The following is a 16,560-nucleotide window of genomic DNA, read 5'->3' as shown; positions in this document are numbered from 1 at the left end:
AACTGATTTAGCTAAGTTTCGAGCAAAGTGCTAATTCAAGAGGGTATTTGGGGTAGGTTAGATTTAAATAAACCAGAGTCAGCTTACTATTATTATTTTGTGATGAAAGGTTGTAATTTTAGTCTCCTTAAGCTATATTATGAATGGGTGTCATTGATCCCAAGGTGAAACCATTTAGAGAGTACAGTGTGGATTAAATAAAGGAAAATAGGATAGCTATTATAAGAACAAACAAATCAAGCACATTGACTAGCCCATGGGACTATCCAGAATCCCTATTATTTCCTGTAGCTTAATAAGCAAATTCCTGGGAAATCCCTAGGCAACTGCCCAGCAATAGAAAAAATTGAACTTATAACACTAACTAGCAATCATTAATCATAACCCTAATAGAATATAAATTCATCAAGGGAAAGGATTGCATTGCTTTATCTTTGTATGCCTATTACAGAAAGTGAATTGAATTGAATTGAATCAAAGAGTTAATTACACCTTACTTAGAATATCATTTAGTTTTGGCTATTTGGAAAAACCTTTGGTTCCTTTCTCTTTATGATATTTTTAAATGGATAGGAATTCAAAGGAAAGCAATTATACTGAAAACAGTTATGAAAATATTTTAAAAACTTTTTTTAAAAATATTTTTCTTTTTAAAACCTTAAAAAACAGAGCCCTACTTTATGCCATCCAACACACCAAGATAAATTAAACTAATATAGATGGGTAAGAGTCAATTTTATTTAAAACTGTACGTTCTGCTAAGAAAATTAAATTTTTTCTCAGTAATGTTTTTTTAGTATCTAGCAATCATAAGGGATTAGAAGTTCTCTTCAAGATCTAATCTGAATTCCTCTTACTTTAGCTTAAGCCAATTTGCAATTTTTCTCCCTTTAGTAAAGATGGAGAACAGTGAAATTTGGTCACAGATATTAACCAGCTAATAATTAGAATTATCTTTAAGATACAAAATATTGCCTAAAGGTCTAAAGTGAACAAGACAACAAAATCCAACAGAGGGAGTCGTTGGCTGACAGATCCCAGGAGGTTTCCAATCTACTTCTGGTTCTACCTTTGATTTAGGTACTTCAGTCCTCTGTGTCACAGTTTCATCATCTGCAAAATGGAAAAAAAATGATAAAATGGTTCTTCCTTGAAGGTATGACTTAGGAGTATAATAAAATTGTTTTCATACTTTGAAGTGATTTCACTGCTGTTTGCACATTTTAAGAGTTACTGCTGATGAAAAACTCATCACTTTATAACTGACCTTTCCATGACAAGTTTCTTTGAACTGAGTTATTTTTCAAGTATGGCTCTTGGCCTACAGACACATCATCCATCTTTCATCAGAGCATTATCAAAGTCTTCACAGCTAAACAGCCCCTGCCAGAACTTGTTTTCCTGTGGAATAATATTTTAGATTCTAGGGCCACCTTTTAGAGACAATGAAACATCATAATAAGACTTTATCAGAGACTATGAGAACAAATGTGAATGACTTTGAATGCCTTGGTTTGTATACAGTCATTTTAAAAGACTTCCTTTTTACAGCAACATTAGTGAGACTGAAAAAGCAGAAATAAACACCAAGTAAACAAAAATTCTCATTGAAATCAGAATAAGAGATTTGTAACAACATTTGAAGATTCCTTGCAACATATAATTGATCAGATGTTATGTGTTATGATTTAAGATCCTGATTTCCATGTCTTGAGGAGAAAAATGGAAAAAATTATAAAGTTTCTTTTTAAAGTTTTGGTTGGCTCAGAAAAACAAATGTTAAGAAAGTTAAATCAAAATTATGACAGCAAAACTAAAGGCCCTAGACAGAGAGGAATCAAGATAAGCCTCACATAAGATGGAATTCCAATGACTCATAACAAAATTGGGCACTTCTACCAAAGAATGCCATATTATTCCCTAATAAATTATTAAATCTAGTATAGCCATTTAAAGATAGAAAAATTCCCTGGTTTCTTTCCCAAGCTTACTTCATAAATTCAAATTATTTATATAATGATTGGAAAGATTTTTTAAAATTAATTTCTTTTAATGGAGACAAAATAGTGGAGTGGCATTAGCATTAGATTTGATACCAGAAATTATAACCTAAACTTTGACAGAACTGGGAGTGTGACACTGGGCAAGATATTGAACTTTTCTGAGACTCCATTCCTCTTCTAGCAAATGGGATCAAGGAAGAGAGAAGGGATTGGACTTCTTATTCAGCCCTAATATTCTATGACTCTCTAATTCTAATTAAACTTTTTCAAATTTGAAAATGATTTGCATTGATGGAATCTATATGCAAATTAGAGTACATAAATCACTTCATATCTTCTGTAATTTTTTTCTAATATAAGTGAAAGATGCCTTCTTTTACAATGTGATGAATATAGAAATATGTATTACGTGATAGCACATGTATAACCTATATCAGATCAAATCTCAAAGAAGAGAGAGGAAGGGGGGAGAGAACTTGGATCCCAAAAATTCAGAAAATGATAATTTAAAATTGTATTTTCATGTATTCTAGGAAAAAAGTTTAATGAAAATGCTTTTCAAATGAAAAAAAAATTAGAGTTGTTTTTTTGACAGAAAATGGCTAGAGGATTTTATTAGAATCAGAAACAGAGCTAGAAGAGACCTTGAGGTACATCTAAGTTAAATTCTTACTTTACAAATGTGGAAACTATATTTTAGACAGTTATTTGCTTAAGGTGACAAAGGTAGTATTAGTTTTAGTACTTGCATACTGTATTTACTGACTCCTATATTCTTTTAAACCACAATGCATTTAGGTTTTGCTTATAGAAGAACTGGATATCATGTAATCCACTTGTAGAATAAATAGTTACCTCCTTAATGCTCTTTGTTGAGTAGATCTCATTTTCAATATAGTGATTTTTTTCCAAATTTCAATGTAGTGAAAGTTATTAGAGTTATAAAATCAGAGATTTCTGAAAAGGAAAGAATATTAAGAGATTAAAAAGCATAAATCCTTTCTACACCATTTAACCATTGTCATCTATTCTCTTTTTGTATAATTTCAGGGTCAAGGAATTTATTAACTCTTTGACTAACTGAATGGTAATAGAGTCAATTTTGAAATTTTTGAACAGTCTAATGGTTAGAAAATTCATTTTCATAGAAAATGAAATCTGCTACCTATAACTAAAACCCATTACTCCCCATCATCATACTGGGTCAGTTTAAACCATTTTCTACATGTGAGTTTCTCAAATATTTGAAGTAGCTTTCATGAAAAACTCCTCTCCACTCCTAATGAATTCTTTGCTTCAAATAATGAAACCCAATTCCCTCAGTTTCTCAAATAAAATTTTTAGCCCTCTCCAACTTGTCAATGCCCTTTGTAAAATATGGCATCCTGTGCTGAACACACTACTCCAAATGTGTTTTTCCTAGGACTAAGTAAAGATATTCCTTGTGAGAGATGTTATACTCTCAATAAGTTAGCCAAAATGTATAATTATAATGACCATGCTTGTTATGAGTGATGAGATAATAAAATGTACCCTTTTCACTTTAGGCAGAGATGAGTGATTATGGGTCTGGACCATTGTGTATATTTTCAGATTAGGTTGATTTGTTGGTTATTATTACTAAACTGCACTTTTCTTTTTCTTATTTTTTTTATCAAGGCAAGTGATTCATTGGGTAGAATGGGGTGGAAGGATTTATTCAGAAATTATGATTATTTAAAAATTCAATAAAAAATTTCAAATTCAAAAAGCAGATGAAAAAACTAAATAGAAGTTAGGCTGAGGCTTATAGAAGTAAACTCAGCAAAATCTCCCCCCAACACCACTTAAAAACCAAATTCAAAACAAAACCAAGAGTGTAGAACAAACATTTAAGATACTAAAGTAAGCAAATAAATACTTCAAGATAAACATGTCTATAAATAACTGATCTGTTCTTTGCAAATCATTCTGATCTGTTAATTAAAGGAGATCTCTTATAATGATATCTACTAAGCAACATTTTATTAGATTAGTTTGAAGTATGTTCTTAAAAGCAATAAAATTCTTTCATTTATAAAAAAAATCTATAATTCAGGATAATTACTATTTCAAATTGTCCTTTCCTTTCATTTAGTTTTAAGTCATGGAGTTTTAGTCTATGGACAATTCACAACTTATAAATAGGTCACATTCCAAAATTTTCTATTTAACTTAGTTTGGGATACAGAGTACATTTTTTCAAATGAAACATAGTTGTCATTAATATCACTTTGGATCCCCAACTCAATGTATAAAAATGTATTTAACTCATTTTCCTCAAGCATAGAGATGTACAAATATTCATAGTCATTTATGGAACACAAGGCTAGTAGGCCCTTTCATGAAATACCAGTGATAATGCCCATTCTCCATTGTGGAAGCCCATCCATTCTATGCTCTATAAAAACCCATGTATGTAGCCATATAATTAGTAAAAATGATGAAAAGAGTACAGTAATTTATAAGGACTAGAAAAAAAAGTTCCAAAGTGTAAGATAATCTGCAATCTACTCAAATGTTACATGCTTAAGTTAATATTGCCATAACAGAAGCCTGGTCAATCAGTCAATCATTAAACATATATTAAGATCCTACTGTGTATCAGGCACTGTACTGAGTGTACCAAGAAAAGCAAAAGACAGCAATCCCTGATCTCAAGAGCTCAGAGTTTAGTAAAGGAAGACAACATGTAAAAACAACATACAAATAAGAAATACACAAGATAAATTGTAGATAATAAACACAGCACTAAAATTAAGGAGGCAATGGGAATGGTTTCTTGTAGAAGGTGGAATTTTCACAGAGATGTATTAGAAGCCAGAGAATCCAGGAGAGATAGAAGAGGAGGGAGAACATGAAAACATCCCAAGCATGGAAACATGGTTGTCTATATGGAGTCTGGATACACACACACACACACACACACACACACACACACACACATATACAACCACTAAGAATTTGGATGACTCCAACATTTTTACTTGAAAAGACACCCTCATCTTATGTTTTTCTTTGTCCAACTCAATATAATTGTACAAATACTTCTTGAGTACCTATGTTAAGATTAAAATTAGTTTCTCTGCTAAAAATATTATATTTTACGAGGTTTATTAAAGATTCAGAAATAAAGAAAAATACAAAATGAGAAAGCACATGCCTAAGAGGGCCAAAAGGTCCATTCAATTTCACTTACTACATCTTGAGAGTCACCTGTGCTTGGAAGCAGAAGCAGGGAGAGAGCATGAGTAGGCGGAGAGCCCCTTTAAATAATGATTTGTGATCTCACACTCAGGTGAGATTCAGGGAGATTATAGGGCAATCTGGGAATTATCAAGGACTTCTTGGGATTGAAGTCTGGGGTTCAAATCTCCATTTTTACACCTATTACATATGAGGCGCTATGCAAAGACATGAGAGCTTCATTCTCAAATGGTTCTGTAATCTCATTGCTAAGGACATTATTTCCCATGATGCAGGTCAAAATCCATCTTTGCCTGTCCATATTATGTAATTATTTATATCCTTTCACAAATTTTCCACAAAGGGGCCACTCAGCCTGCTCAGTATTTTCATCCTGACATTGGGAAGATACTAGTGAAGCACACAGATTATCTAATCACTCTTCACTCTCACTTTGTAACTAGTCCATTTTCTTTTTAAATCATTCATTTGTGTCATAACATTATTTACTCCAATTGTGGGACAGAAAGATGAAAAACAAACCATGATCCATGACCTAAACAAGCTCACAATATATTTGGGTTAGCTATCATTCCATATGTACATGACAAAGCATAATGCAAAGTAGAATGTGATGAAAGCAAAGAAAATCACAGTTCTCTTTAAAAAAAAATCAGCACTCATTAACTACCTGTAAAAGAAGGCAATGTTACCTGAGAAATCTGTGACTTGAAGCATACATATATGTATGTATGTATGTATAAAGGAAAATGTAAATGATATTCCATTGTTAAGAGAATAACAGGGCCTTCAATGGATCTGAGGATACAGCTTCTTGATAGGTAAAAGTGGCCAAGAAAGGAAGTATTCTGGGTCCTGGATCCCAGGAAGGAAAATCAAATATGAAATTACTCCATAGCAGGTAAGCTTAACAGGTTGCTAGGTCAAATGGCTAAAATGATTTATGAATTGGTCTAGATTTTAGCATTGCACAGGCTTATCTAGAACATGGGTTTTGGAGTATGTATATCATTGCTATCAAAGTCTGGAGCAAGGAGAAGCCTATGGTTCCCACTATTGTTTTACTGTACTTTGTGTGATTTTTTTTCTTGCTAAGCTCTTTCTTCACATCATTTGTCTTTTGTTTAAGTTTTGATTCAGAAATTAAAAATATATTGAATATTTTAATTATACCTTTTAGATGATCTCCACACCAACAGTTTCATGAATATTAGTAAAACAACTTTCTTATTTTTTCACTAAGAACTTGATCTTTGTGACTTTTAAGAATGAGTTTATGTCTGAATAATCAAGAAGAATAAGACCTAGGAGGCAGTTATTTCCAGATTCAAGGCAATTATTGTCAATGCACAATTAATTTTAAAAAGTGTTTTCTTAGAGGCAGGTAGGTTGTTCAGTGGATAGAAAGTCAGGCCTGGAGAAAGTAAATCCTGGGTTGAAATTTGGCATCAGATACTTCCTAGGTATTTGATCCTGGCCAAGTCACTGAACTCCAGTTTCCCACTCCTTACCATTCTTCTAGCTTGGAGGGTGATATCTAGTATTAATTTTTTAATTTAATTTTTAAAATTATAATTTTATCAAATTATGATCAGAAAAAGTTGCATTTGTTTGCAATATTTCTATGCTCTAGTACATGGTTGATCTTTGTATATGTACCATGTACTGCTGAGAATAATGTATATTCCTTTTTTATCTCTGTTCAGTTTTCTCCAGATATCTATTAACTCTAATTTTTCTAGCATTTCATTCACTTCCCTTACTTCTTTATTATTTATTTTTTGAGTTGATTTATCTAGTTCTGAAAGGGAAGTTTGAGATCCTCCACAAATATGGTCTTATTATCTATTTCCTCCTTTTGGGGCTTCTCTTGTGTCTTATGTTTTGACTTCAATTTTTTTTTGTTTAGGTCTGGCTTATTCCTCAGGAATACTTAGATATCTTCTATCTTATTGAATGTCTATTTTTTCCCCTGAAAGAATATACTCAGTTTTGCTTGATAGGTGACTCTGGGTTGTAAACTACAAATCTTCTGCTTTCGTAAATATCATATCCCATGCCTTTCAATCCTTTAATGTAGAAGCTGCTAGATCCTGTGTGATTCTGATTGCAGCTTCATGGTATTTGAATGATTACTTTCTGCCTGCTTGAAGTTTGGTGGCTTGGTTTGGTGGCTCTTGAATTTAGCTATTGCATTCCTGGAAAGTTGCCATTTAAGGGTTTCTTTCTGGAGGTGAGCAGTGAATTCTTTCAATTTCAACTCTATTTTCTTGTTTGAGGATCTCCAGGAAGTTCTCTTTGATAATTCCATGTAATATGATATCCAAGGTTATTTCTTGATCATGGCTTTCAGGTAGTACAATAATTCTGAAATTTTCTTTCCTACATTCATATTCTAGGACAATAATTGTTTTAATAAAATATTTCATGTTTTCCTCTATGTTTTCATTCCATTGATTCTGCTTTATTATTTCTTGATTTTTCCTTAAATCATTAGTTTCTAGATGGTTAATTCTGATTTTTCAAGCTGGATTTTCCACTGTCAGTTTTTACTCTCCTTTTTCAATTGGCCCATTTATTCTTCCATCACATTCATTTCTCTTTCCCACTTTTCCTCTGCCTCTCTTAATTGGTTTTTAAAGTTATTTTTGAGCTCTTCCAGACTCTGTGTCCAATCCACATTTTTCTTTTGGACTTTGCATGTGTTTTCTTTGTTTGTTCTATCACATACTATGCCTGTACCTTGTTCTTTGTCTCCATAAAATTCTTTAGAGTTAGGTGCTTTTTTTGTTGCTTGCTCTTTTTTCCCCTATCTGATTATAGGGAGGCTTGGGGAATGATGTCATGGTCTGAGGGCTGAGACTTCTGAGAGCCTCTGCCCCCTGCTGATTCAATAGACCTCTGATAGCTTAAAGACTTGCCTCAGGTTTAGGTGTAAGCTTTTGATCTCATTCTGATCATTATAAGGTCAGGGGATACTTAAGTTCTATACCCAGGCTTAGGCTCAAGGTTTTGGTCTCACTGTTGTGACTGGGAAAATGTGGGGCCAATGACTGTGAATTGCCAAAACCGTAAAAATAATTTTAGTGTCTTGATTTTATATAAAAAATAAGTGGTCACCATGGGAAAAATGCCCAAATATGAAATACCCAAGTCAGCTGGGTTTTATGGAGATTTTAATTAATATGAATGAAGGAATTAAGGGAAGGGAGACAGAGTAAGAGGAAATAGTAGGAAAAGGCCTAGGGCCTAAGCCAAATGGCCTAGGCCTTTCTCTTTAAGAGAGAAAACTAAGTCAGTCTTTTATCCACTCACCACAAAATTTTGTCCCAAGCAAAATTCCAACTAAGTTCAGAGGCCCAGCTACTCCAACTAGTCTGAGATCCAACTCACCCTAAGTTGAGAGAGCCAGCTCCTTTTAAAGAGAAATTTCTCTTATGTCACCTCCCCTAAATTTTCACATCTACCAATCACAGTAAACGTTTTCCACAGGACTGACCATTCTTAATTCACATCTTTTGTTAATCACCTTCCCTGAGTAGACTAAAACTTCACACCTCTTGCTAAGCTTGCCCTTTGTAAGTTGCTTGACCTTTTAGTGATTAATTTAACCTTTATAGGTACTTAGCACCCTTTTGTATTAGATCTAAAAATAGACCTAGCTTAAGGTTTTGGCCTCACTATAAGTATGAGTTAGGGACTTTTTAATTGTTCAGTAAGGAGTTTTACAACTTTATCTTTCCCTAAAGTATGCCTAAGTATGGGTGGAGTAATGTTAAAATTCCCAATACATTCCTGATCAAGTACCACCATTGTTTAAATGGGGAATAGCCTTAACCAAATGTTCCAAGGTAGAGTCTGAGCAGTTTTAAGATTCACAATGTTTACTTGATCCAATCAGACATACTCTTGATTGTCCTGTCTTGGAACTCTGCCCTGAGCTTTAGGCAAAAAGTTCAGTATTTAGTACTTAGTACTTAATACTCTCAGCCATCCCAAAGTGTGAAATAAGTCATTTTCTCAAACTCAGACTAGAATTCTCTGGGCTGGGACTCTGGACTTCTCCACAGGTTTGAAATTTCAAGGTGTATGGGTTGGCTTGTACCACTATGCTGCCTAGGCAGGATCTGAGAATCTGGATGTTGGCTTGGGGATAGATTCCAAATCTTGGAAAGCAGATGTAGGGTGGGTGGCTGTGGCTTGCTCTTGGTTTGCTCTTCCCTCCTCGCTTCTTGCTGGGTCTGCTTTCCTCTCACCCCAGTGCCCCAGATGTTCTTTGCCTACCTTTTGGGTTTTTCCTTGAAACTTGTTTTATTCTGTCTATGTTGGTTCTTTCACTTTTACATTCGTTTTGTGGTGATATTTTAATTTTGGCTAGAGAAAAGATTCTCATGGTGGCACAGAGTTGCTCTGGATCACTCCATCATCTTGGCTTTCTAATATTAAGACAATACTAAGTACTAAGACAGAAGGCAAGGATTTTTTAAAGTGTTTCTTTGGCTAGGATGATAATAAAGTATGTTTTAAAAATATTTTTCAAGTTCAATCCCTATGAGACTCAAGTGCTTTTCCCCCTTTTCTTCCACCCCCGGAATTAATAGCACCTGTTTTAAACTCAGGAATGTTCTGCCATCCAATAGATTTCAGGATTTTTGCTATGGAACAGAGTTCCTATAGGAATATTGGAATCTCAGCATACACACACACACACACAAAACCAACCACTTAGCCAAACTCCTAAGGTGTCAATGGTTGAAGAACTAGATAGATACTCTGAGTAAAGATAGCAATTTAAGCCACAGAATATGACTGGGAATTCAAAGTTTTATGTTTGGGCACAAAGGATGTGTAGAAGTTGTACTATGACGAGAAGGATAATGAGAAGAGGGTATATATGTGTGTGTGTGCGTGTGCGTGTGTGTGTGTATGTGTGTGTGGTGTGTGTGCGTGTGTATTATGAGAAGCACCACAAGTATATAACTTTCCTCTTTTCTCATTTTTCCTCTCCTTCTCTTTTCTCATTTTTTCCCTTTAATATTACTGTCATGAAGACAGCAGAAATAGGGGAAAGGTAGAAGGAAGAAAAGAAGTAGGAATGAGGAAGAAAAACAGCAGGGATCATACTAAGATTTTCACTCCTGTTCTCTCCTGCTCTTCCCTTGCCCCTCCCTTTCCCTTTCTTTTCTTACCTCCACCAATGACCTTCCTTTATCTCCTTGCCCTTCCCTTCCTCTTCCTTTGTTCCCTTTCTTGCCACCTACCCAAACTTATATCTCCCTTGTTTTATGCCTCTCCTCCCCTGACTCTTCCTTTCCTTTTCTTCCCTTCTTTACTTATCCATTCCCTTTCTACTCATCCTCTCTTTTCCACTTCCATCCCTCCCTTCTTCTCTGTTCTCATTCCTATCTTTCTCCTCTCTGTTCACTTCTTTTCCATTCTCCTCTCTTCCCTACTCTCTCCTCCCTCCCTCTTTCCTAGTCTTCCTTTCCATTCCTCTCCATTCTCCTCCCTTTACCTCCCTTCCCATATCTTTCCCTTGTTCCCTTTTTTTCCTTCATCCCTTTTTCTTCCCATCTCCTTTGCCAAGAGCATCCCCATTCCCAACTGGCAGTGCCAGAGTGAAGAAGAGAAGGAACGATTCAAAAGAAAAGAATTGTCAAAGGAATTGGTTCCAAGACAGGGCTTCCATTCCTCTACCTTTCCTATATAGACTTGGTAGCAGTAGTGATGGGTCACAACTATTGAGAGTGGGAAGGTGAGTACAATGGCTTCCTTCCTTTCCTTCTTTCTGAAACCTTCCTACTGCTTGGCACTGGGTCAGCAAGAGGTTGAAAGTGAGGAGAGAAGGAGAACTTTCTGGCTGGTTCTGCCTCTGAAATCATCAAATATAGTTAAGTATGAGGTCAGATATAGACAAGTAACTGACTGTATTACAGAAAACAAATCTATAGCAGTTGGCTTATTTGGTTGGGGCATTGGGGAAAGAGGCCAAAGTCAGTTCCTGTATAGGTCAATTAGCTTTGCTCTCTTTTATGGTATACAACTAATTTCTCATCTGGACAGGTGCCTCACAATTGCCTGCCACTATTCCCTTGGGAAACTGGGTGAAAGTTTCTGGATAGATCAACAATAATATCCTCCTGATAGGTTCAGAGGCACTGGTATTGTATGAGATAACAGCAGAAATTTCATTAATAATTTTTCCAAATATACAACAGTACCAAAGGATACTGACCAGGCTTCTTGACTCACAAATCAGTATTTTGTGTCTTATATATCAATCAATGTTTGTCAAGACATAAAAAGTTAGGTCACTTTTACAGTCCTCTAAGTCCTAGGATGCTTTCAATTCTAGGGATATTTACTAGAGAAAGTCACTGAATAGGTTCAAATTATAATTATTTTTCAGACTTCACATATACAGGTATAAAAGAAATATGGCTCAAAGAATATGGAAACAGTAAGCATTTAATTCTTTTCTAATATTTTACTTTCCTTCATTTCACTGATTGCTTATTAGAAAGTATTCAGATTTTATGCATATTACAAATATCCATCACTTGAGGCTAAGATGTGGGTATAAAATAAATCTCACCTCACAAGCAGAATCTGATTGTGGGAAATGTTTGTGTCCAAGCCTTACATAAAATATAAAGTGGATATCCAATAGTTGGAGAGTGTGATAGAACCATGAGAGAGAGAGAGAGAGAGAGAGAGAGAGAGAGAGAGAGAGAGAGAGAGAGAGAGAGAGAGAGAAGAGAGAGAGAGAGAGAGAGAGAGAGAGAGAGAGAGAGAGAGAGAGAGAGAGAGAGAGAGAGAGAGAGAGAGAGAGAGAGAGAGAGAGAGGTTTTGCAGGATTTGTGGACCAAAGTGCAAGAGAAGATTCCAATGGAAGGTCCCTAGGAGGGGCAGTTGGCTGGCCACACTGAGGAGAGAAACTTGGCTTTTGAACTTTGTCTCTGGCTGGGGGGACACACTCTCTCCTTGGAGGTTTGAGGTTGGCTGAAAGGACCCTGGGGTGGCTGACTTGGCTTTTGAACTTTGTCTCTATTTGTCTCTAAGCTGAGAGACCTTACTGATTTTTGGTGAAGAAGAAGAAAGACGATTTTGAAAGGGCTGCTGTCCTCCATCTTCATAACTAAGAGTCACACTCATGACTCCACAAACCCTCAATTTTATATAATTTAGATTAGGGAAATTCCTCATCCGTCTTACCTCAGTTTCCCATCCTGTTATCCCAATCAACCCCTTGACTGAGAAAGCAACTAGAGTATCATTATAGTTCAACTCAGGAGGGAGGGAAAGAGCCAAAGGCTTCAAGGAAGATTGGGGAGGTGAGGGAGGCAAGGGAGGGAGGGAGGGAAGAAGGAGGTTAGGAAATAGATTGATCCATCAACAATCAATAGGGATCAGTAGGAAAACCCCAGAGTAAACCCCAGAGCAGTCCCTTATAAGCAGTGTCCCCTGTGTACCAGTATCCCCGTGTGGCAGCATGCCCCAGTATTTCTCTGTTCTACCTCCATTACATATAAGCAGTCTCAGGTCCCTGTAGCAGCCTCTCTAGTCACAGCCAGCCAGAGAAGAGAACAGCAGCCATTGCTGAACAAGTTTCCCCTCAAGAAGTAACGGTTTCTCTCAGTTTATTATTTTATTACAAGAGGAAATGAAAGCAAGCAGTCTGCAGAGGTCAGACCTTGGGGAAGACTTAGTCATTCAAACCTCAGACAGAGTCTTAATTTTCAAGAGATTCTTAGTTTCTGTTGTAGAAAGAATGATTTTCTTCTATAATCTTCAATTCCGTTGATTTTCTCTTATGGTTTATAATTCTTCCTTGAAGATGTTAAAACCTATATCTTCCTATTTACTATTCACTGATGGTATATGAAAACCTCTTAAAAATGCCCAAACTAAGTTCTCATGGTGACCTCAGCACAGCTTTATCAGAGACCAGACTAAAAGCAAATACATCTCCCTTACTTGCAATTTGATTTCCTCACTGAGGGAGCTGCTCAAGATGATCTCTAAGGCCCTTAGTGGATTCCAAAACTGTGACTTTCTGGATTTAAAATGTCATCATATATCCTTGATTATTCCTTCCCTCTCCTTTCCCCTCAGTTTCTCTGTGTGCATCTACCTCCATTTTGCATCATTAGCAAATATGTCTCTGTCTCCTCCTTGATTCTTTTCCAAGTTAACAGTAAGAACACTGTATGACTCATCTCCTTCTGTGGCTGGATGAGAGGTCAGCTTCTAATGACTTCCTGATGTAGGGGCACCGACCATCTGAGAGTTATTTGTAAGGTCATATTAACTGTACATATCATGACATGGATCAAAGTGGATGAAATGGAACGTACTGGGATAAGTGGTGCTCCTGTAAGGAAGGTATTTGGGAAGAAGATTAGATATGACAGATATTTCAATTGTTATTTTTTCAGAACTCTGTTGGTCAGAATATAAAGGACAAATAACGGAAGGGGAAAACACACATTAAAACCATGAAATATGTTCCTCATGCTGCATCACAGAATTCACAGAATGTTAGAGATCATTCCAACATCCTCATTTTTCTAATTTAAATTTACTACCTGAAACGGAGTGACACACTATTTGACACATCAGATCTGAGTAATACCATTAATTTGGAACAACAAAACTGTAATGTGCTCTTTCATGCTTTTTTGTTTTGTTTTGTTTTTTGCCTTAAAACTGTTCTTGTTTATGTATCAGAACGATATGAAACTAGCATGTGGTCTCTACAGAAGCAAGGGTCAATGGTATGTACAGGTTATACAAAGCAGAATTTCAAATATTGAGATCACGTAGGACCAAAGACAATTTAAATTTGCAGAAATCCCAATGGTCTAGTTAGTTTCCTAGAAAAAGGTCTCTATTCCTACTTACTCTGTTCTGCTTTCTCTACACATCTAACTAGTCTCTAGTCGGAGTTCCAGTAATCTCCAACAATATACTAAAATTTTATAACTGGTTGTCCTGTAGACATCTCCAGGCTAACATTTCCAAAATAGAGCTCCTTAACTTTACCCACAAACCCATACATCTTCTAAAGCATTCTATGTCTGGTGAGTGCACCACTATCTTTTTATCTTTGTTGTCATCCTTAACTCTTCATTCCTCTTTACCTCCCATGTCCAATGGCAAATATTGCCATTCTTATTCCTATTGAATTCCTATTCCTAATTCCTAAATACATCATTCCTAAAAATTCTACAATGAAAACAATGGCAATAACAGCTAGCATTTACATCACGCTTTAAGATTTGTAAAGTACTTTACAAAGATCATCTCATCACAACCTTGGAATGTGAATGCTATTATTATCCCCATTTCAACAGATGAGAAAACAGGATGGATTTTAATGACTTGCTCAGGATTACACAGTTTGTAAGTGAATGAGGTAGTATTTGAACTCAGGACTTCCTGACTCCTCTACAATATTTCTGTTTCCTCTCTACTAATACAGCCACTTAAGGACTTCATATCCTTTTGCCTGGACTACTTTAGTAGCTTCCTATGTGATCTCCTTGTCTTGATCTCCTCACACTACCCTCTTTCATGTAGCTGCTGAAGCAAGTCTGACCATTTCGCTTCCTGGTTTCATAACTACAATGTTTACGAAATGCCTCTAGGAACAAAGAAAAGATTCTCTTTAGCTTTTAAAGCCATCTCCATCTGGTCCCAGCCTACCTTCCTGACCTGGTTAGGTAAAAAATTTGGTCATCTTGCTGTTTCTCACATGTGGCATTCTATCACTTGTCTCCATGCCTTGGCTCTGGCTATCCTTTAAAAGTGGAATGCATCTCTTCTCCTTTGACTCTCAGAATTCCTTGTTTCCTTCAAAACACTGATCAAGTGAGGCAACTGGGTGGCTCAGTGGATAGAGAGCTTGCCAGGAAACAGGAGGTCCTAGCTTCAAATCTGACCTCAGATATTTCCCAGCTGTATGATCTTGGGCATGTCACTTAATTCCAATTGCCTAACCCGTCCTGCTCTTCCGCCTTGGTACCAGTACCTAGTATTGATTCTAAGACAGAAAGTAAGGGTTCAAAAATATTCTAGTCAAGTACCTTGAAGGATTTTTCTGATCCCTCAGCTCTACTTGCACCATTTTCTCCCAAATTGTTGTGTTTTTTTTTTGTTATTAATTTGTTTCATTGTCTAACTCTTCATGTCCACATTTGGGGTATTTCTTGGAAGAAAGTTACTGGAATGGTTTGCCATTTCCTTTTCTAGCTTATTTTATAGATGATGAAACTGAGATAAACAGGCTGAAATGATTTGCCTAGGGTCACATCTGAACTCATGAAGATGTGTCTTCCTGACTCCAGGCCCAGTAGTCTGTCCATTGTGCCACTTAGTAATCTCTACCTCCTAGTCACCCTAAATTACTTTTTATTTATCCTGTGTATGTGTGACTACATACACATATATACATATATATATTATATCTGCAAACAATATATAGATTGTCTATGCATACATTCTTCAGGCACATACACATATGAATATGCATTTGTATAAACTTGCTGTGGCCCTTGATAGAATATAAATATCGACCTCTATGGGGTCAGTATTCCTTTTTTGTCTTTCTGTCTCTAATACTATGACATTGCTTAGCACAAAGCAGATTAACAAGTGTTTGCTAATATAGAGAAAGTCCTATTTGAAGAACAGCAACCAACTTATTGTAATATATTTTAAAATATTCTTTTACCTGGATGTGGTTATATGTACCTGTAATTCCAATTTGCTGGAGAGACAAAAATGAGTCAGAAATTAAGCAGATTAAAGCTCCTGGGCCAGTTAGAAGGAGATTAGGTTCATGAGTACCTGGCAGTTTGCCCTTGCTTGCCAGACTAGGGAAGTTAGGGAAACCCAATTTAAAATGAATCAAGTGTGGTACAATCAGACATCATGGACTTCTCTACTAGCAGCAATGCAATGATCCAGGACAATTCTGAGGGACTTAAGAGAAAGAACTCTATCCATATCCAGAGAAAGAACTGTGGGAGTAGAAACACAGAAGAAAAACAACTGCTTGACTACATGAGTCGATGGGGATATGACTGGGGATGTAGACTCTAAATGATCACTCCAGTGCAAATATCAATTCTATGGAAATTGGTCTTGATCAATGAAACATGTAAAATCCAGTGGAATTGTGCATTGCTGGGAGGAGAGGAGGGAAAGAACATGAATCATGTAACAATGGAAAATATTCTAAATTAAATAAAATTTTCTAAATTAAAAAAAGAATCAATATTTTAAAAAGTTTTCTTTTAAAAATTTACAAAAAGTTTTCTTTTTTGTT

At 35.9% G+C, this 16,560-nt stretch overlaps 1 long non-coding RNA gene across 1 annotated transcript; it reads right to left on the bottom strand.

Annotated features, from left to right (window-relative positions):
• Positions 1–677: 677 nt before the first annotated feature.
• Positions 678–15,587, bottom strand: LOC103093366 (uncharacterized). The gene is made up of 4 exons (XR_001628896.2): positions 13,206–15,587; positions 2,859–2,960; positions 1,268–1,401; positions 678–1,113 (listed from the first exon to the last, which is right to left on the bottom strand). It is a non-coding gene; the product is annotated as an uncharacterized LOC103093366 (long non-coding RNA).
• Between the last annotated feature and the right edge of the window lie 973 nt (positions 15,588–16,560).

The sequence above is a fragment of the Monodelphis domestica genome, chromosome 3 (genome assembly GCF_027887165.1).
Source record: "Monodelphis domestica isolate mMonDom1 chromosome 3, mMonDom1.pri, whole genome shotgun sequence".
Lineage (NCBI taxonomy): Eukaryota > Metazoa > Chordata > Mammalia > Didelphimorphia > Didelphidae > Monodelphis > Monodelphis domestica.
This window is presented reverse-complemented; position numbering and strand designations above follow the sequence as displayed.